The 21,755-nt window shown below is 43.5% G+C and overlaps 1 pseudogene; it reads left to right on the forward strand.

Moving 5' to 3' along the window:
• The window catches only part of LOC127194170 (tumor protein D54-like), a 51,387-nt pseudogene that overhangs the window by 28,124 nt on the left and 1,508 nt on the right, over nucleotides 1-21,755 (forward strand).

Consider the following 21,755-nt stretch of genomic DNA (forward strand, 5'->3'; position numbering starts at 1 on the left):
TGGCCTGCAGGTGTATATGTGGGCAGAGCAATGTATACATAATAATAAAGAAAGAAATCTTTTTTAAAATAAAATTAAATTAAAGAAAGGACATGGAGTTGGGAAAGAAAAGGAGGTAATGGGTGGATATGGAGGAATTGTGGAAAGAGTGAGAAATATGTAAGATCAAAATAGATTGTATTTATTTCCCAAATTCTCAATGATCAATACAGTTCTGTCTTGAAAGACCAAGCTGTCCAGATATATGCTTCTACCAAAGGCATTTCAAGTGTGAACAGCATTTTATGTTAACACATCTGGGTGTTCAGTGCAGAGTGACTGCCTGATGACAGAGGTGGGGCATGCTCTCTGTCACTGTCTGCTGAGGTTACAGATGAACAAAAGCCTGGACTCTCAGCCTCCCACTTCTCCTTCCCTCCTTTTGTTTGTTTGTTTGTTTGTTTTTAATCAATTCTCCTCCACCTCAAACAGCTTGAAGCAAGAGGTCCCCTTTGGTACCCTAACCACTCATCTTCCCTCAACAGTTAGCGACTCTGCTGCCGGGTAGTTCAATCACACGGCATTTAGCTGGGGATAAATATATCAAGAAACTTTTACCATAGAAATGGCCATGAGGAATAGAGTCTTTAAAATGTCTCCTCCTCTGCAGGCGGGGGATGGCTTTACTCTTTAGTGTACCCTCCTGCTTATACTCCGGCGTTTTTATCCTGAGAGAGAAGTATTATGAGAGATCATAAACTTTTAATATTGGGGATGGCTAGGTTGCACATCAGGTAGTGGCATCTTTCTCTTCTATTTTTAATATATCCTAAGCTCAGCTATATTTAATGCTTCCAATTCCAGCTAGTCCCCAAGCTGGAAAAACATAACAAAAACAAAAACTTAAAAAACATTTGTAAAACTCTAGACAGCTTGAACTTAAAGAAACTGTTTTGTTCCAACATCCAGTCAGAACATAAGTCCTTTTTATTACCTTCTTTATTAAAGACTTCATTTATCAATTCATTAGTTGTGTGTGTGTGTGTGTATGCGCGCGCAGGCATATATGTTCCACAGTGTACATGGGGATGTCAAAAGACGACGCTCTGGCATTGGTTCTGTTCTTCAACCATGTGATTGAACTAAGGTCACCCTGGCTTAGCACCAGGCATCTTTATCTGCTAAGCTATCTTACTAGCCCAAAATATTATTTTGTATATATCTATGTGTATAGCCGCATGCAAGTATGTGCATGCGTATGCAGGTGCCAGCAGATACCAGAGGTGCTGGATTCCCAGAAGCTGGAGTTACAGGCACCTGGCATGGTTGCTGGGAACTGAAATCAGGTCCTCTGCAAGGACAGTAAGTGGTCTTAACCGCTGAGCCATCTGTCCAGCCCTCTCACTGTGTCCTGAAGGGACAGAGGAGCAAGACTACACCTAAGACACTGGCAGGAGCCAGACCTTTGTAATGTCATTTTGCTAACTCACTAACCACACAGATATATTCTGGAGAGCACCCCATAGGCAACCCGAACAAATGTAATGGCAACTCGAAGCAAAAGTAAAGCAGACGCTAAAACTGTAGCAAGGAGGCAGAATATGTGACCAGAAATCCAAAGGACAGCTGAACTAAGAGTCAAGAATAAAATTTGGAATTCAGATGGTAAATACAGACAACCACAATACGAAATAACGTTTCCTTACCCTAATCAGTCATGCTTTCCCTGTATTTGCTTAGTATATATATATTTTTTTGAGACAGGGTTTCTCTGTGTAGCCTTGGCTGTCCTGAACTAACTTGTAGACCAGGCTGGCCTAGAACTCACAGCAATCTGCCTGCCTCTGCCTTCCAAGTGCTGGGATTAAAGGCATACGCCACATCCGCCTGGCTAGCTTAGTACAATTTTTATGATCCTTGTTCTCATCTCTGTGGTCCTCTATGTCAATACCATTTCTTCCTGCTCCCTCTTAGTGCCCTCAGTGGAGTCTCTGCTGAAGCATCCAATACTTTGGGCTTCTGATACCAGAACTTACATGTCTCAGCTTGTTCATCTTGCTGTGACAAAATACTGCAGACTGGGAAGTTTACAAACAATAGAAAGTTATGTCTGTCTTTTCTGTAGGCTGGGAAGTCCAGCATCAAGGAGCTGGCAGTTTGCATCTAGTGATGATCCAGTCTCTGCTTCTAAGATGGCAGTTCAAATGCTACTTCTTCTATAAAGAAGTGACACTGTATCCTCATATGGCACAACAGATGAAGGGCAAAAGACCTGGCTATTCAGTGGTGGATGGTGATGCGCAGGCCACTGGGGAAGAAAATGATCTCTGGTCTCACCCAGCAGTGGACTTGCATGCTATTAAATAAACCTGCCAGGCAAGATGTGTCCACTGATGAGATACTGGCATGACTGTTACGGAGGTAAACAAACACTTTCTGATTGGATTTGAGTCCTGTTCCAAAGGAGAGAATTGATGACTGGTACTTTAAGCCTGGTCAACAGCCCGTGACTAGCTGGTCAAACGCTTCTGGTGGGAAACCTACTATTCTTAGGGGTTTTGTTGTTTGGCTTTGTTTTGTTTTGTTTGCTAAGTGGTTGTATGCAAGGGCCACAGTAAAGAAACTGCTGATGTGACTGCTCTGTTGAGGGGAAGAGGGTTTTGTTTGTTTGTTTGTTTGTTTTTGTTTTGTTTTGTTTTGTTTTTTATTGTGGGTAAGAGAGAGAAAAGGGAGCAGACTGGGTGTGGCCGGGGATAAGGAAGCAGGAGATCCGGGGAAAGTAGTGGAGCTAGTGAGAGATAGAACACAGCAAGGGCAGCAAGGGGTGGGAAATCCTGAGGGTTATGAGGAGTATCTGGGGAGACGGGAGCTTTGGAGCTAACAGTGATAATCCCATCAAACTACTGCCTAGATATTTACGCTTATACCTGTACACTGGTGCTACTCTCAACGTTGCTCAGAAAAGCTTCTTTTTCACAGGGGAAGCTATTCATGCAGAGATTGCGTAACTGATTGAATTGCTGAGAGTAACTGACTGCTCAACGTCTAGTTCTAAAGGAGACCTCTATAGCAACGCGCACAAGCAAGGCTCAGGAAATGTTTCAGAAAGGTTCAGAAAGAACATTAAGAGCCGGAGGACGACGGGTATGTGCTATGAAATACTGTCTTCTGGACATGACATGACCACTGCAATCATGAACTCACAGCATCTTTGGTTGCCTGCACAAAAGCAAGCCAATCAACATTTCAGCATAGCTGGGGGAGGGTCCATGAGGTATCGCTCCTACTTGAGGAGCCATTGGCTGTTAACACTGCTGGGGGAGGGTCCATGAGGCATCGCTCCTACTTGAAGAGCCATTGGCTGTTGACACTGCTGGGAGAGGAAAGTCTTTTTTCTGCTGGTAAATTGATCTTCCTCCTTCTGTAAAAGCCCTGCACCCGTATGCACGAGGGCACCACTAATTGGACCCAATGAGCTATTTAAAAACAAGTGTTTGGGATAATGACTCAACAGGTAAAGTCGTTGGCTATCAAGCCTGCTATCCTGAGTTCACTCCTTGGAAACTTGCAGTGGAAGGAGAGAACCAATTCCAGGATATTGTCCTCTGACCTCCATACATGTGCTGCAGCAGGCATGACACCTACACTCAAAACAAATAAATGTTAAGAAAACCAAAAAGTCTAGAGTGAATGTTGTCTGACATCTTGCTGATCTTTTGTTCTTCTATGGAACCAGTGTTCATCAAATCCCTCAGAATCTTAAGCAATCATCTCAGGCAATAGAACTCCTTCCTATCCTTATTACAACCCCTTGTTCCCTATGTGCTTATCCTGAATACTGTTTCTCTGTCAATAGAACCCATTCTTGTGAATGTCACAGATATTTTGTTGTAAAGATGTATTTTACAGAGGAGTTTCTATGTAGCCATGCCTAAAGTTTTGTTGTGACAATTGTCATTTGGGAACTTCTTTTGAAAGTTTTACTGTGTTTAAATTTGTAAGAAAAATAATCTGATTGGTTAGACTCTAAAAGAAGAAGAAGAAAAAAAGAAAACCAAAAAGTTTAAGGAGAGAGGAATTCAGGAGGTAGAGGCAGGAGGGTCTCTGAGCTTGAGGCAAGCCTGAACTACATAGCAAGCTCTCTGCAACAAAGCGAGACCTAGTCTCAAAGACAAATTAATTAATTAGTTAATTAATTAATTAAAACAGTAAAGGAGAGAGGGCATGAAGGTGGGATGGAGTGTGCTGGGAAGAAGTCTTTGGGTAATATGAAGAGAAAGAGAAAGTATACAAGATACATTGTATACATATAAGAAATTGTCTAAGAATAAATAAAAACATTCTTTAAAAAAAAAGTAAAAAGAGCTAGCTAAGTCCTCCAGCCCTCCCATAGGCTCACTCCTCCTGCTTGTGAGGCTCCACCCTCATGACTGACTCCACTCCTAGAAAGTCTCGCCTCTTACTGTTATGCCTCCGACTGAGTTTCAAGATGAAATCTGAAGGAGGCACAAGTGTTACAACCCTCTTAGTGGCCGTGCAAGGGGGAAAGGTAGTCACACGATCCTAAGTGTAGGAATTCCCTCAAGGGAGTTGATGGGGCGATAACAAAACAACACAGATGCTAAGCAGCATATTGTTCAGGTAGCGTATGCTGTGGTTGTGCTGTACAGCATCAGACAGTATATGGTGAGAGGTCTGATGGGCCCACGGATAACTCAGCCAGCTACAGATGAGGAGATCCTGTAATTACCACAGGGATCAAACATCGATGATACTCATAAATGTTTAAGATAGGGCAGTAAGTTTAGAAACATAGTTATGAAACAGCATGGCTATTTTTTTTTTGAAAGCTCTAAAAATTCTATCCATGTACCAGAAAGAACACTTAAGCAAAAACACTCCAAAATACAGTAACACTTCTGAATTGATGAATTTTAATAACCTTTATTATCAAATTAGTTTTTTCCAATTACAAAATCAATACGAGTCATCATTATATAAAAGTAGGCTGGGGGGAGCCCAAAGAAGAAATGCAAAGTTTTTCATAATAGTTTTTCATGATTAGGCAGAGGAAAAAAACTTGACATTTTGGAGCATATCTTTCAGAACTTTTAAAATATCTAAAACAATTTCATTGCAAATATATTTATTAAGTGTTAAAATGTTTGAAAATAGAAAGCAGATGAAAACATTTACTGAATGATACTTTTGCTTTTAAAAATATTTTATGTATGAATGTAGAGTGTATGTGTATGTTTGTGTTTGTGTTTGTGTGTGTGTGTGTGTGTGTGTGTGTGTGTGTGTGAGAGAGAGAGAGAGATGCATGCAGGAGTATATGTGCATTCATGAGAAAGCCAGGGGTTGTCACTGTCCCCTTGGATCACTACCTACCTTCTCTTTTCAAACAGGGCCAATCACTGAACCCAGCACTCACTGATTAGCTAGACTGGACCACAGTTAAAGCAAGTGCACAATCCATACCCTCGCTCACGAAGCTAGGCAGCAGGATCTGGTAATACTATGGGTCTTGAAGTCATATGTGCCCTCAGATCACTACCCTTCATCTACCATGCGCTATTAATAATTGGTATGACTTTGAGCAAGTTCCTCAACTCTGCTGAGTCTCAATTTCCTGTTCTGCAAAAGAAAAATACTCATCCCAGAATATCCTTATAAGACATACATGAGCTAGTATGTGTAAAGCATTGGCAGCTCAGTGAGTTGTCAAAGGTTTTCCAAAGACAGCCAGAATGGAACACCCGGTGAGAACTATGGAATCTCCTGCTTACAGGGCAGCTGGAGAAGGCGCATGCCCTGTCAGGTGCAGTAACAGAACAGCCGTGATAGCATAGAGACAGACGTTCCAGCTCGTGGTTTGGAGGTTTTGTTTCATGGATGGCTGGCCTCATTGCTTTGGGGCCAATATGACAAAACAAAACAAAAAAACAAACAAACAAGCAAGCAAGCAAACAAACAAAAAAAACCCTCACTCACTGGGAAGCAAAGGAAATAGGAAGAGATTAGAAGTCCCAAATCCCCTTCCAAGGCTTATGTCCAATCACCTAAAATATTCCTTTGGTTCCAACCAATTAAAAAAAAAACATGCATATAGTGTATTTTGATTATATTCACCTCTAGTTGTCGGTTTTGAACTTTTACAAACCTACTGTATTTGGGGTTCTTTAACACCTATACCTCCCTTCCAACCCACCTACCCTAGATGGGAGAGAAAAGAAGCTAATGGGAACAGGAGAAGTAGACCTTTTTAGATTCAGCTCCTTCAATGGATTCCACTCTTTGTAGTCAGGATTCCAGCAGACCCATTAAACAGCAAACCGGAGATTCAGCAAAAGTGACTGCAGCTGCAGCAGCTGGAACCAGGAGCAGCAGCTGCTCCCTGTGGTGTCCTGTATCAGGGGTCACATCAAAAAAACAAAAACAAAGCAAAACAACAACAACCCAATTCTGTCTCCCCCAGAAGCCACCATCTGTCACTGGTTCCTCAGCTAAGAGCAGGCGTTTGTGAGCTGTTTGTCTTCCACGCTGGGATGCTGCCTGGCCTGTTCTTGTTCAGGCCTTGTGCAGGTATCCACACCTGCTGTGAGTCTGTGAGTGCAGAGGCCCTGTCACGTCCCCAGAAGCAATGGGCCAGTCATTCATCAAGAAAAACCTCTCAAACCATGAACCAAAACCTTTTCTCTTTTTATAATATTATGGGCATTCTGTTATTGTAATAGAAAAACAGATATAGACACGCTCTCTCCAGCTGTCCCTGGACAGTGCTGCTGGGCTGTGCTTCTCCTGACCTCTGCCTCTTACATCCATCCTACCTCCTTTTCACAAGATGGTCTCTGGGATTTCAGGTGACAGGGTGTGACATGGATGTCACAAGCATTTTCTGCACTTTGACCATATATGCACTCCTGTGTTTACCATGGTCCACTGCACAGAGTAATTTTCCTGATGGCGTCTGAGTACTACATTAATCCAAGGGTCTACAGATATGAATTTAGAGGGTAGTTATTCACTCCCAGGTCTATGATCTCCATGGCCATGGGGTTGAGCCAGGTTTACAGTAACAGGAATGTGCTTCCTCCTGTGGAGTGAGCCTTCAGCCCGATCAGAGGAGCCAAAGATTTAGCCCAGTGGGTAAAAGCATTTTTTTCTTTCGTAATGGACGTGGGTTCTGTTCCCAGCACCCACATACTGGCTCACAACCACTCATAACTTCATTCCTACGGGATCTGACACTGTTTTGTGGCCCTATCACACACCAGCCACACATGTAGTACACATTCACAACTGTAGGCAAAACATTCATAAACGTAAATAAATATATATTTTTTAAACTCCACTCCAAGTTGTTGGTTACCCCCACAGTGTTGTGCAACTATTGAGTTAAGAGCATGTCTCATCGCGTTGGTTTTTACTGTAGGTCACGGAGCTAAACAACCAGGCAAGGCTGTTGGCAAGCCTGCATAGCAATTTCCAGTGCTATAAAAGCTAGCTGCAGGAAGGAAGGTTGGTGGTCAGTACCAACCTGATTTCTCCATTGTCCTGTGGCCAAAGTATGTGGTCTTTTCCACAATAGTATCTTACTATCAAGTTCTGGTTGGCAAACAAAGTAACGGCAATGGCCTGTATTGGGCTAGGGTGCCTCCAACTCCTGAAGTCTCCCCAGCACCAACAGCACCACTCTGAGGACAGCTGCTTAACAGATGTGGCTTGGCCTAGCACTATAGCTTAAAGGTAGAATATGATTGCTTGCGAGTGAAAAAATCCTAGGTTCAATTCATAGCACCCTGGAGTAGGGGCTAGCCATGGCCAAGACAGGCCCTTACGTATAGGTCTAGAGGAAGAGTAGGGGCCAAGGCTCTCTGTCAGACAGTGTCCTTGTGCGGGATGAAGTCACTGTGGTCGTGAAGTTCTTTGGTGTGGACTGGCATCCTTAGATGCCAGCCAGGGTGAAACGGATTGGATCTCCTGGAGACTTTGGAGGTTTTCAGTGGTTGGAGATGAAAATGAATTCTGAAGTTCTCTGGGTAGATTTCACGAAGTATATCTGGTAAATTACCAATAAAACTTAACTGAGTTCATCTCATGTCTGGGGACCCTTAAAGCTGCTATCATAAAACTCCACTGATGAAAGACTTTCTTATTGATTGCAATCATTATTGGCTCAGCCTGCCCAGCAGAAAGCAAATATGCATTATGCCCCCTTGAGAAAACACATTTCAGAACCTCACCAGTTTTATGGGACAGGTCTAAGAGATGAAAGCATCCATTCAATCTCTTTGTGATTTTTTTTTTCAGGAGGCTGCTGCACTGGGAGTGTCCCCGCTTTCCAGAAAACTCCAGAGCACAGCCTGCTCTGACTCACACAACCTGGCAGCAGCCACGCGATCCGACCAGAACGATGTTCCCAAGCCCCAGCGGCTTAATTTGCTGTGTTATACTGTATTAAAAATTCCGCTTCTATTAACTCAGCACACCAACTATTGATCTGAAAATAAAATTAATTCTTGCTTTCCCATAACAAAGAAGAATCGCAGTTTATAATGAAGTAAACGCTTGTACTCAACTGCATCATAGAAATCATTATGTTTCCTTATTGCAAAGGTGCCTAATTAGCAAAGATTTTTGTTCCTCCTGATGTCATGGGCGGGGAGGTGGGTGATCACTGTTCTAAGCACACAGCTGTCCCTTAGGTGCATCAGAATTTGCCTTGTGCAACCCCTTTGAGACAAAGCCTCGGGATGAGGCAGAATATAGATTGGGTGTGAGGTTTTGAGGGGGTGAATGGTGGAACCGTCTGTGAAGTACCCACTGTGATCTTCAGGAGGTAACCCAGGGATTCTTCAGCTTCCCTGAGGCTCCTCAACAATTCTTCACTCTGCTGTGCAAAAATCATTCCTCTGAGTATGCCACACAACATGTAAGTGTTTCGCCTTTCCCCTCACCACTCTGGAGGGGATCTGTGGCACATGAAACTTTAAGATACACCAAATACAATGCCGGAGGTTATGGCATAGCTAAATTTATAAATAAAAAATGTTAATCAGGTGACAGCATCTCGTGCTAACAAAGGTGTGGTGGCTTTTAATGAAATTTTAATACCGTGTAAACATCAGATTCAGCTGTTTAGGCTTGGTAGGTGCTAAACACAAAAGTGTGTATTGGGCTGCAGAGATGGCTCAGTGGTTAAAAGCGCTGTCTGGCCAGGTGTGGTGGCACTTGCCTTTAATCCCAGCACTTGGGAGGCAGAGGCAGGCGGATCCCTGTGAGTTCGAGGCCAGCCCTGTCTACAAAGCAAGTCTAAGGCAGCCAAGGCTACACAGAGAAACCCTGTCTCAAAAAACCAAAAGAAGAAAAAAAAAGAGCGCTGTAAGACCTGAGTCCAGTTCCCTGCAACACAAGCGTGTGCATCACCTTCACAAATGTTTGGTCCTTTTCTGCAGGATAATGCTATCCCGTTTATCATCACAACAAGAGGAAGGATGAGGGAGGATACTCTTTGAGGTATCTACTTATGGAAGCAAACACTACAGGTTAAAAACAAAACAAAAGCAAAACAAAACCAATACAAAACCAATACAAAAACAAACAAACAAACAAAACCCCCAGATGCTTGCCAGGCAGCCCTTGAAAAATGTCATGGAGAAGCCAATCTCTCCCTTATGATAGGCAAAAAGACCACCAATTTGGCTCTAAAGAGGTGTATGCAAACATTTCCTACCTAAATACAAGAGAGGAGGCGCGCATGGTGGCACACACTGCAGCCTCAGCGCTTAGGAGAAGAAAGCAAGAGCATCCAGATTTCAAGAGCAGCCTCGGCTCCATGAGATGGTCTCAAAAACCAAATATGACAGGAGAAATGAGGGAGGGAGGGAAAAAGAGCAAAAGAGAGCAGCATATCCCTAGATGTGTTAGGAGACATAAGCCTTGCTGTATCAACACTTACATTAAAGTTAATAAGTGAGTGGTACATTAAAAAGCCTGTTACATACATCAAATTTATACAACAACAACATAAAAAAACAAAAACAAAACAAACAAACAAACAAAAAAAAACACGGAGATGGCGGCCAAGGCTTTGCTCACACTGGGACCACATGCTCTACCACTGAACTCCCTCTCCAGCCCAGACTTGACTTCTTTTTTCCCCTATTTTATTTATTTTTATGTTATGTGTACGAGTGCTTTGCCTGAGTGTATATATCTTATCACAGGCCAAGAGGAACATTCCATAATGATTTAGGGACCAAGTCACCAGAAAGGCATACAAAGTCTTAATTTCTATGTGCCCATTAGCATAAATTTATAAGTATACTCACCAAAATTGATGAAACTGAAGAAGGACTAATAAATAACTCCACAATTACTGATGGATAACAGTCTTGGAATCATGACTTATCACCAGTAGCTGAGCTTACAGTCATCTCTGATGTGGCTGGCAATTCAGCCCAGGAGGAAAGGTTACAGGTCATGTCCTCTTTGATCCTAAACAAAAGCAAAAGACGTGCCTGAGGTTGACATGGGAAGTTGATGGGATCAGGGCAAGAGAATAGCTCTAGGGGTATGTAAGGAGAAAGGAAGACAAAAAAGAACAGGAAGCAGTGTGGGCTGCTGGGAAATTTTGAATGATCTAGGACATAGTCTTCCAACACTGAAGAATCCTGGAAAAGTCCCTCAGCTCCCTCATCCTAAATTTAATGAGGATGTACCAACAGTACACTTTTTCTTTCTTTCTTTCTTTTTAGAAAGGTTCTCTTTTGTATCCCTGGCTGCCCTGGAACTCACTAGGTAGATTAAGCTGGTTTCAAACTCACAGACTAATGTCACATACCTTCACACCCTTCCTGTTATGCTTTTCATGTGAATTTATTCCCTTCATTTTCTCAACCTAAAAATAGACCTGGCTATTCTCTTTCAATGGATAAAGAAACAGGGGCTTAGCTGAGCCAGAAACCTGGGCTTTGAGCGTAGGCATAGCTGCCTTTCCAAACCATGATGCCACAGATGGAGGCAATACACCCTGAACCCAGCTTGAAGCAGGTGGAGACTATTCGTGTGTGTGTGTGTGTGTGTGTGTGTTTGTTTGTTTGGAGACACGGTTTCTCTGTTACATAGAGCTCTGGCTGTCCTGGTCTCTTTGTAGACCAGGCTGGCCTTGAACTCACAGAGATCTACATGCCTCTGCCTCCTGAGTACTGAGATTAGAGGCATGCACTGGCCTGCAGCATAGGTTCTTAACCACTATGCTAAGCTGTTTCTCCAGCCTTTTTTTTTTTTTAAAGATGTACTGGAGATCAAACCAAGAGCCTCATTTTTTTGTGATGCAATCGTTCTACCACTGAGCTACCGTCTAAGTCCTAACTATGCTCTCTGCCACTGGTTGGTCTAAACTGTAACTTTCCCTTCATAAGTTCTATGAAGGCGTGAAACGCCCTTTGCTTCTGAAGGAGGGTTGGGGGTGTGGACACCACCTGCCAATGGAGACCCAGGGACATCACATGGGAGCTTGAGCAACGTAGACCAACTTGACAATGTCATCTAAGGGCAAGTAAATGTAATGAAAACCTAAAGAATGAGGCCAGCTTAGGCCACAGGAGCACCTGCCATCAGGCCTAACAATCCTTAGGCCTTACACACACCATTATATACATAAGTAAATGTGTAAAAAAAAAAAAAAAAGACTTTTTAACAAAAGGAACAAGGAAAAGCTATATAATGGCTAAGGGAACAACACAGAGGTATATATCATCAGGTCTCTTCAGGGTGTCTCTGCCTAAAAGAATCAGTAACTGACATCTTTGTCTTACAGGATCCATTGGAGGTTCAAATGTTACTAAGGGATGTCTCTTTGGCTGACCAGACTTGGGTCATAGGACCAACCCCTCAACTAGGAGAGTCCTCCCACTAAAAAAAAAAAAAAAAAAAAAAAAAGCCTACACTACTGAAGAAAGAGTCCTCCAAGGTTCTGTTACCAGAAAAGAGAGAAATGAATGCTGGGTAAGCAGCCCCGCCCCTGCCCCGCCCCTGTCCCGCCCCTGTCCCGCCCCTTAGGGGCAGTGCCTGATGAAGGTTCCCTGCCATGAAGGACTGATCAGTTGAAGCTCATCTCTCCTTCCTGCTCCCGCAGTGCTGGATTTAGTTATAACCATATGTTACGGCATCATTAGGCGAGGAGCACTGGAAATCCACTAGGAACATTTCATGGTAAACTTTGCTGATTTTTCAAATTTTCTCTGCCCTCTTGGAAATGATTTCTTTCCCTACTTTTATCCCTCCTCCGGTAAACTGCCATCACGCATGATGTTTGCCCATTAGACATGAAATAAGCATTATTTATTGTCATATTGAGGCTTGCGGTGCATTAAAAAAAAAATAGGAAAGAATATTCCCAAAGCCTTGCAAGTTGAGTTGGGTTTGTCAGGTTTTCGCTTTCTTCATGTCCCGGGTGCTGAGGTAAAGCTTGTGGAAGGCTGAGGGGTCTCTTGGTCAAAGAATTACACGAAACTGATCAGATATTTTCTAGATTCTGTTAGAGTGGGGCCATGGTTGAATTTATCCCTTTTTGACATGTTGAATCGGGGAGGCTCTCATGTCTCGGTTTTAACCTAGGGAGGATAGATGGAACAGCCATGGCAAACTAGGATGCAGAATAACCCAAAATAGAGACTAGATGGCAGGTGGCTATGAAAAGACTGGACTACATTAAGTGCAACAGTGTCTCGGCATGAAAAGCAGGCATTGATGGCCATGTACAGCTCCTCCCCCTCCTTCCAGATTGGCCACATCTTCCTCTCTATACTGACAAAAATGTCTCAAGGGTGTTTAGAAGAAAGTCACACTGAAACCGAGGTGAAGGGCAGGCAAGATGCACAGTAGGTACAGGTTCTTACCTACAAGGCTGACGACCTGAATTTCATCCCTAAGACCCACGTGGGTGAGGGAGATAAATAACTCCTACGAACCTTCCTCGGATCTCTGTATATGCCCTGCGGCACAGCCACACACAATTAACAAATTAATAAAAAAAAATGTAAGAAGTTAAGGAGGGGACTTCAAAGGCAGAGGCAGGTGGTCTCTGTAAGTGTCAGGCCAGGTTGGTCTACATAGCAAGTTTCAGGCCATCCAGGGGTATAATGTAAGACCCTATCTCAAAAGAAAAGAGAGAGTCAAAAGGATTGAGGTGAGAACACATAATAATAATAATAATAATAATAATAATAATAATAATAATAATAATAATAATAGCTAGGAGGAAAGAGAAGCTTACTTTAGGCTCCCAGACAATGGAGTTGCTTTAAGATTGGCGTCAACATTGAGCAAATGGCCACGTCATTAAAAAAAAAAAGTCTCAAACAATGAATATTTGGTTAACTTCATTTTCTACTGCACATTTTCAGTTCAATAAGCTTCAGAAGTGACAGTTAGCTTGGGTGATTTAACATTGAGTTCGGAACTTTTTAAAGGTCTGGATTATTTCCTCTGATCGGAGCTGGATTTAACTGGTCATCGTGAAGATGGAGACTGCAGATGCTGCTGCCGCCATTGGCAGATATGGCTCCCGTGGTCTGGTGGCAGAGGGAGCCGCAGAAGAATGGCGCAGTGAAGGCCGCAGCAGCAATATCTAAAGCATCCCTCCTTTTCACCTCAGTGGTCCACGATGCTGGCCAGGCCTCTGCCCAACTCCCACAGATACATCTCTTCACCAAGTCATGCAGTGGGTCCCCCTGCAGAGTGGTGGGACTTCCTCAGGCCAGGACACTTGGTACAAACAGATTTCCCTTTGTCTTTGATCTAGAAAGTATGGCTAACTGTTCGGCATCTGTTAGTTAAGGATTTAGGGTTAGGGATTTGGCTCCGTGCTAGAGCACTTACCTAGCAAAGGCAAGGCCTGGGCTTGCTCCTTAGTGCCAAACATAAAGGGAAGCAGGAACTTTACAATCATTGTAACTGTCTCCTCACTATAATACAAAAAAAAAGGAAGGAAGGAAGGAAAAGAAAAGAACGACTGACAAAAGCAACTTCAGAGTTCGTTTTGGCTTTCAGTTTCAGAGGGACAGAGTCCATCACAATGTGGAGGACATGACAGCAGGCAGGCTAAGGATAACAAAAGCAGAGGACTGGCTGGTCACATTACAGTCATACTGATGAGCAGCGAGGAAACAAAAGTGGTGACAGAAAGCCTCAAGCCCTCCGCCACCTCCAGTGACCACTTCCTCTGGCCAAGTACCATGTCTGAAGGCTCCAAGACCTTCCCAGACGGTGCCACCAGCTGGGAACCAAGTATTTCAACATGTGAGTCTTTGGCAGACATCTTACATCCAAACCACAATTACAACACCACGTCATATAATTAGGAAACATAAATTCAGAAATCCCAAAGCGGCTAGTCAAGAAAGCAAAACCGTACACTGTCTCTGTCGCCAAGAAGACTCAGGAGCTATGGAGACAGCATGCGGTCTCTGTCCGGTAAAGCACGAGGACCTGAGCCGAGTCTCCCGTGCCCACGTTGACAAGCAGGGTATGTCAGCATCCTCAACACTGGGAAGCAGGAACAGAAGATGGGTGTGGCTCCTGGGATACCAAGGCCAAATCAGTGAGCTCCAGGTTCATGGAGAAGCTGTGTCCTGCAAGGTGAATAGCAATTGAGAAAGACAGCTGCCCGTGTTCTCTGACCTCCACATCTCACACACATGCACGCACGCACGCACGCACGCATATACAAGGACATACACGTGCCCCCCCCCAAAAAAAAAAAGCCCAAGTTAAAATAATAATATCGAACACTGGCTAAGAATAGTGAACTCATGGCCTGAGCAGAAAGTGCTATAAAGAGTTCCATAGTGGGCATGTGCTTCCCACAGAAAAAGATCCAAAGGAGCTGTTGACAGACCTGAAGACTAGGCAAATGCACATCCAGCAAACTTTACATAGTCAGGCAAATTAATTTGAAAATTAATTTTAAGAGCCTCCCAAATAAATGCTGACAATGTTTAGGATGATTTAAGAAGATGAAAAAAAGTGAATAAATGTCGCAGAAATAATTAAATACTGCTAGTGAGAAAATTCTTTTTCTTGTTTTTTAAGATAAGGTTAACTCTAGTTATCTTGGAACTCACTATGTAGACACGGCTAGCCTTGAACTCAGTATGTAGACAAGGCTAGCCTTGAGCACACAGAAATCTGCCTGCCTCCGCCTCCTAAGTGACTGAATTGGAAGCGTGTGCCACCATGTCCAGCTATCATTGAACATTTTAAAATTCTCACCATGCAAGTTGAACAACAAATTAAACACAGCTAAATAAAGAAGTAGAGAATTAAAAGATAACCAAGAAGTTACTTGGAAGCAAAAGACAAATAGCTAAAGATGGGAAAACATGAAAAAGAGCTTCTACAACATGGAAAATGAAATTTTAAATTCTTAAAGAACAAAGAAGGGCAGAAACTCAGTACATCAACACATTGTGGTTTGGGGTTTTCTGGGTGTTTTGTTTTGTTTTGTTTTAAGAGTACATTAAATTCTCAGCAAACCATGTAAAAATGAATTACATGGAAGCAAAAATATGGAAATAGTAACTTATATTTGGGACATATACAAAGTCAATACATTGAATAGTCAATGTTCTCCCTGAAAAGAATGCAAAGATCTATTCTACAATAACTGAGCTAAGTGAAAGAGGCCAAAAGGCCACAAATTACATGGTTCTATATATGCTAAGTGTTCAGAACAGCAAGTCTACAGAGGTAGAGAGTAGATTAGTGGCTGCCACACATTGAGAGTGTAGGGAAATGGGGAAAATCTAATCATCATCAACAACAGAAGGAAAAAAAATCACCATTAAACAAGCTATGAATTTCTTGTGGACATTAGACATTAAAGGGAACTGTAATAGCCGGCTGTGGTGGTGCACGCCTTTAATCCTAGGACTCGGGAGACAGAGGCAAGCAGATCTCTGTGAGTTCAAGGCCAGTCTGGTGTACAGAGTGAATCCAGGAGAGCCAAAGCTACACAGAGAAACCCTGTCGTGAAAAAAAAAAAACCAAAATAAACAAAAACAAACCTCAAAAACTACACCTTCCCATCCTACAGTGGCCGCTTCCAGTTCAGCCCCCGTATTTGTGGTGTAAATCTGAATTTATGAAATAAATTTGAAAATTTGGAAAAACAACATGGCCGAGATGAGTCTCTAAGCAGCTGTCACTACTCACAACTGTGCAGATGAACACACTTTCCAGCTCCCCTTGGAACGCTGTGATTTCTACCAACACAGTGGACAAGAAATGGTGTGTGTCTTGTCTAGATTTGTCAGGAAAAAAATGAAACACACACACACACACACACACACACACAATACTCTTTCTTTCTTTCTTTCTTTTTTTTTTTTTTTTTTTGAGACAGGGTTTCTCTGTGTAGTCCTGGCTGTCCTGGACTCGTTTTGTAGACCAGGCTGGCCTCGAACTCACAGCAATCCGCCTGCCACTGCCTCCTGAGTGCTGGGTTTAAAGGTGTGCGCCACCACACCCAGCAAGCAACACTCTCTCTTAAAAGGATTCAAGTATGGCCAAGTTACAAAGTCAGAAGAGGCAAGGATGTGACAGTAGCGGTAAGGGGGAGAAAATGACAGGGAGTCGGCACAAATAGTCATTCTGCAACCTGGTCTGAATCTGAGACCATATCAAGGGAGGACATAAGATGTGACCAGCCCTTCTCTGAAAAAATTACTAGTAAATATAGTTCAACAAAAGGAAATGGATCAACGGAACGATTGAGAAGCCAGTAGCAATAGAAACAGAGAGAAAAGGCCCTGCTATTATGATACCAGATTTAAATTTTAATTTATAATAACAAAGTATAAATAAAAACATTATTTTAAATATAGAAAATTAGAGGTGGGCATACAGAAAGAAGCAAGGCACAATGAGTTCCTCATATTATTTAAAATATAGATTAAAAATAAAGATTACTGCTGGGCGGGGCAGTGAGGGTGCACGCCTTTATTCCCAGCACTCAGGAGGCAGAGGCAGGCAGATAGATCTCTGGGAGTCTGAAGTCGGCTTGGCCTACATAGTGAGTTCCAGGACAGCCAGGGCTACACGAAGAGAAACTTAGTATTTTAGTGTTTAGCTCCAAGAAAATACAAGGTGAGATACAGGCCAATATGTGCTCCGAAGTCCCAGGTGCCCTCACAAGCACTGTCTAGTTTCCTTTGGATGTAATCATAAGCCTCAGTGAACACTGGTGAGAAGATAGAGCAATTAGAAAGGGCATGGGGAGGGGAACAAAGAAAGCAGACTAATAGAGAAACCTAGAGAATGTGTGCCAACTTCCTGAGAAAGGGTTTTGTGCGTCACTTGTAAATACAACTGTGATCCAACAGTTTCAAATGCCTAAAGTTGATTTGAATAAAAATGGCTCTTATAGGCTCAGGGGGCGTGGCACTGATAGGAGGTGTGGCCTTGTTGGAGGAGGTGTGGCCTTGTTGGAGGAGGTGTGGCCTTTTTGGAGGAGGTGTAGCCTTGTTGGAGGTGTAGCCTTGTTGGAGGAGGTGTGGCCTTGTTGGAGGAGGTGTGGCCTTGTTGGAGGAGGTGTGTCACTGGGGGTGAGCTCTGAGGTCTCAGATGCTCAAGCCAGGCCCAGTCACTCTCTCTTCCTACTGCCTGCTGATAACAATGTAGCTTGGCTCCTTCTCCAGCACCATGTCTGCCTGCACACTGCCATGCTTCCCGCCATGATGATGATGGACTAAACCTCTGAACCGGTAAGCCAGTCCCAATCAAATGCTTTCCTCTATAAAAGTTGCTGTGGCCGTGGTTTCTTCTCACAGCAATAGAAACTCTAACAAAGAAACATAGTTATCACTCGTTAAAAACCACCGAGTAATTTGGCAGTTTCTCCAAATATTAAGCATGAAGTTGTGATGTGGCCCAGTCACATCCCAAAGACATGAGAGTATGCAATCGCATAAAAGCTGGCACGCAACTATTTACAGCAACGTTTCCCAAATAGCCATAAAGAATAAACAGCCTTGACTGATTTATCGACAAATATGGTATATCCATATTCTATTACACAGCCATAAAAAGTAACAAAGTATTGAGCCATCTTACAATAGGATGAACCTTGAAAATGCTATATTTAAGTGGAAGGAGCCAGATAAAAGATCAGGTGCTACCTGATCCTATTTATGCTAACTATCAAGAGATAGAAGGTGGATCAGTGGCTGGCACATAGTGAAGGAGTGGGGAGGTGGGAAGTAGCTGGCTGCTGGTGGCTATTGCTTCCCTTTAGGGTGACGATGACTATACAGCTCTGAGAGCATGCTAAGAGCCGTTGCCATGTACACTCCAAGCAGACGAATTACACGAGCTATGAATCATACTTCAAAAGGTTACTTTTTCCAAATTTCCTACACCTCCCCATATATGCACCCAAAAATATTACAAATAAAACAGTTGGGGAAATCTTTCAAAAATAATTAGAATATTGGGACAGGAAAATGGCTCAGCAGATAAAGGCACTTGGTGCTAAAGCTGACAAGCTGAATTTGGTCCTCAGGACTCACATGGCAGAAGGCTAGACCTAACTCCTCCAGGTCGCCCTCTGACCTTCATATGCATTCCATGACATGCTCACGCACACGCACACACACACACATATAAATGGATTGTAATAAAGCGTTTTTTTTTTTTAAGGGAGTGTTGGTTGCAGCTAGCAATTTTTCAGTTAGAGGCTTCTTTCAAGGGTCAGGACATGAAGTCTCTGATCTTGAAAGGAGACCGTGGCTCTAGTGAGCTCCCAACCTGCTGTCTACCGTGTGAAACCCAAAAGGCTGGGCCCAGGCTGCCAACTAGTCCAGCCTCCATATATCACAACAGTTAAAAACTCACGCCGTAAAGCTGCATTTCCATATATTCCAGACAAAAAATAAACACAGACTATCACTTCTAATCCTGCTGTGCTCTGGCAGCCCGGCATGGATTGCACACTCTACGACAGGGTGGGTTCACCCTTCTCTGGAGGGCTCCCTGTGCTGAAGGGCACAAGTTCTTCTTATCTGAAAGATGCATGATCCAGCTGTTCCCTCTCCCTACTGAAGCGTCTCCGCCAGCCTCTGTGGAACGAAGGAGAGAAAGACAAGGTTTAATGGTTGTGACCTGAGCATTCTCCTCCCAGTGAGGACAGGGTCTTTTGTACATATGCTCAAGAAAATAACATCTTTTAACCATTAGGGATCTGTCATTCTATGTCTCTGTTTATAATTTCGGAGGCATTTTATCTTTCAGGTTCTTTTTTTTTTTAATGTCATATATTGAGGGCTGATAAGCTGAGAGCTAAATGTTTTAAGACCCCCTAAAGTAATAATCAGTAAGTGCTTAATTTCAAAACACACACCCGTTCATTTTCTCCCTCAGGATGAAGTATCCATCACAGATTCCTGCCTGGGCACCAGGCCAGATAGTTCTTCTTGGGCCTTTTGTGCATTTGGACTCCTGTGGCACCTAACTCACACTGGGCCTCCTAGATCTGTCCACCAAAAAGCCCTTTCCTTCTGTATGCAAAGCTGGAGAGCCCATCTCACAATGGATTCAAGCCCAGGCTGTGAAAAGTACTTCTGCCAGGTCCCCTGATGGAAATGCCCCCTGGAGAGCCTCGGAGGACTCTTGTCAAAAGCCCATTTGAACTCTTTCTGAGCGCACAAGGATCCCCGTGCCATAGGCTGGCTGATATCTGGGGAGTACCAGTGTTTAGTCCTGTCCTAGTGGAGACTTAATTTACATTAAGACAGAAGAGGTGCTGGACACGCCTTTAATCCCAGCACTTAGAAGGAGGGTGCAGGGGATTCTCTGTTAGCGCAAAACCTGCCTGATCTACATAACAAGTCCCAGGCCAGCTAGGTCTACGTAGTGAGATGCTGACAAAACAAGAAAGAAAGAGAGTGCAGAGAGAAGGCGAGAAAGAAGGAAGTTTGTCACATAATCTAAAATAATCTAATGGCATATGAGTTTCAGCTAATGGGTCCGTCTCCTGTAGGAACAAAGCAGGCAAACCTGCTGATGGCCACAGACTGCCTGGGCTCTGCCTGGAGAGGGAAGTCAAGTTTGACTGGTGCTTTTCTTTCCGGTATAGAACAGAACAGGAAAGTCAGGCCAGCATTCATAGGTGAGAAACGTAAAAGCAGAGAGACAAAGTTTTCCTAGACAGAACTACTGCCTCATGTTCATAAGTCCATGTCGGCAAGAAAGCATCACACTGGAGATTGAAACTGGGTAAGAAGTGCACACACCTGAGTGTTCGCTTTGATGTAAAGACATTCTGACACTTCTCGCTACATGCCTTTTTCAGATCTATTTTCAGTGTTTTTAAGCCATTCTGTCTTACCTAGGGTTTCTATTGCTGTGACAAAACATCACGACCAAAGCAAGTAGAGGAGGAAAGAGTTCATTTGCCATGTAAAAAAAAAAAAAAAAAAAAAAAGTCTTTAAAAGATAGAAAAGAAGTAATTCCAGCTCTTAGGATGCAGAGGCAAGTGGATCTCTGTGAGTTCGAGGCCAGCCTGGTCTAGTCTACAAAGTGAGTTCCAGCACAGACAAAAGCTACCTAGAGAAACCATGCCTGGGGAGTGGGGCACAGGAGAGAAAGGAAGAAGAAAGAAAAGAGGGATCAGGAAAGAAGGGGTGGGGAAAGGAATGGTTTCTTGAACTAAATATGATGGTGGGAACAGGCTCACGACAGTTAGGTCCACAGAGACTGCAGGAGGGAGGGGCGAAATGCACAAGTTTGGGACAGGACGACAGCAGGGGAGCAGCTACAGCTTTTCAGTCAAGGATGGTGGAGCTCCCCAAAGGACATCGAGCAATGTCTGTAGAGAGCTTCAATTGTCACAACTGTAGGAGATGTGATTGGCACCTAGAAAAGAGAGGTCAGGGAGGCTGCTAACATCTTATAGTGGTCCAAAGAAGTGGTCACTAGGTACCACTGAAGAGTCCCAAAGCTGGAGCAAAGCCCCGAAGAAGGAGGGTGCTGATTGGGTTGACGTTCCAAGAAAACCTAAGAGGCAGAATCCTGCTTCTCTGTCTTCCTAGGAGTCTTCAACAAGCTGCAGTTGATTTGCTCTCTGTCTCTCTCTGTCTCTGTCTCTGTCTGTCTCTCTGTCTCTGTCTCTGTCTCTGTCTGTCTCTGTCTGTCTGTCTGTCTGTCTGTCTGTCTGTCTGTCTGTCTGTCTGTCTCTCTCTCTCTCTCTCTCTCTCTCTCTCTCTCTCTCTCTCTCTCTCTTCAAGGAGCAGTAGGCTAGGGATATCATCCAGTGGAAGAAGACACACACAAGATGCTGCTGGGAGAAAAAATTCTTGGGGATGAAGCCTTAGCTTGAGCGGAGGATTCAAAGCAGCAAGTCGCCCATGTCTGTTGGACTGGCCCACAGGCAGAGTCTAGAAACCGTCTGGCATGTCCATCTCTTGCCATCTTCTCATGGCCATCTTCACTTTCGTGGCTGCACAGTAAATGTTCTGTAAGTGTTTGCTGAACTACACTGTTGAAAAACAGAGCTGTCTGAGGCAGGGCTTTGCTCCAGACTTCAAGCCCAAAGTATATAAATGCCAGGAGGTAGGAGAATGTGTGCTGTAGTTGAGTAAGTGCGAATGACTCAATTTAACTGGGACATCACTCAAGTGCGGGAGAACCATGAGCAATGAAGTAAGTTGAGGTGATCGCATAATATTTAATAGCAAGGACTGTTATAAAAATTAACATATAAGTCCACATA

Source organism: Acomys russatus, chromosome 10 (assembly GCF_903995435.1).
Source record: "Acomys russatus chromosome 10, mAcoRus1.1, whole genome shotgun sequence".
NCBI lineage: Eukaryota > Metazoa > Chordata > Mammalia > Rodentia > Muridae > Acomys > Acomys russatus.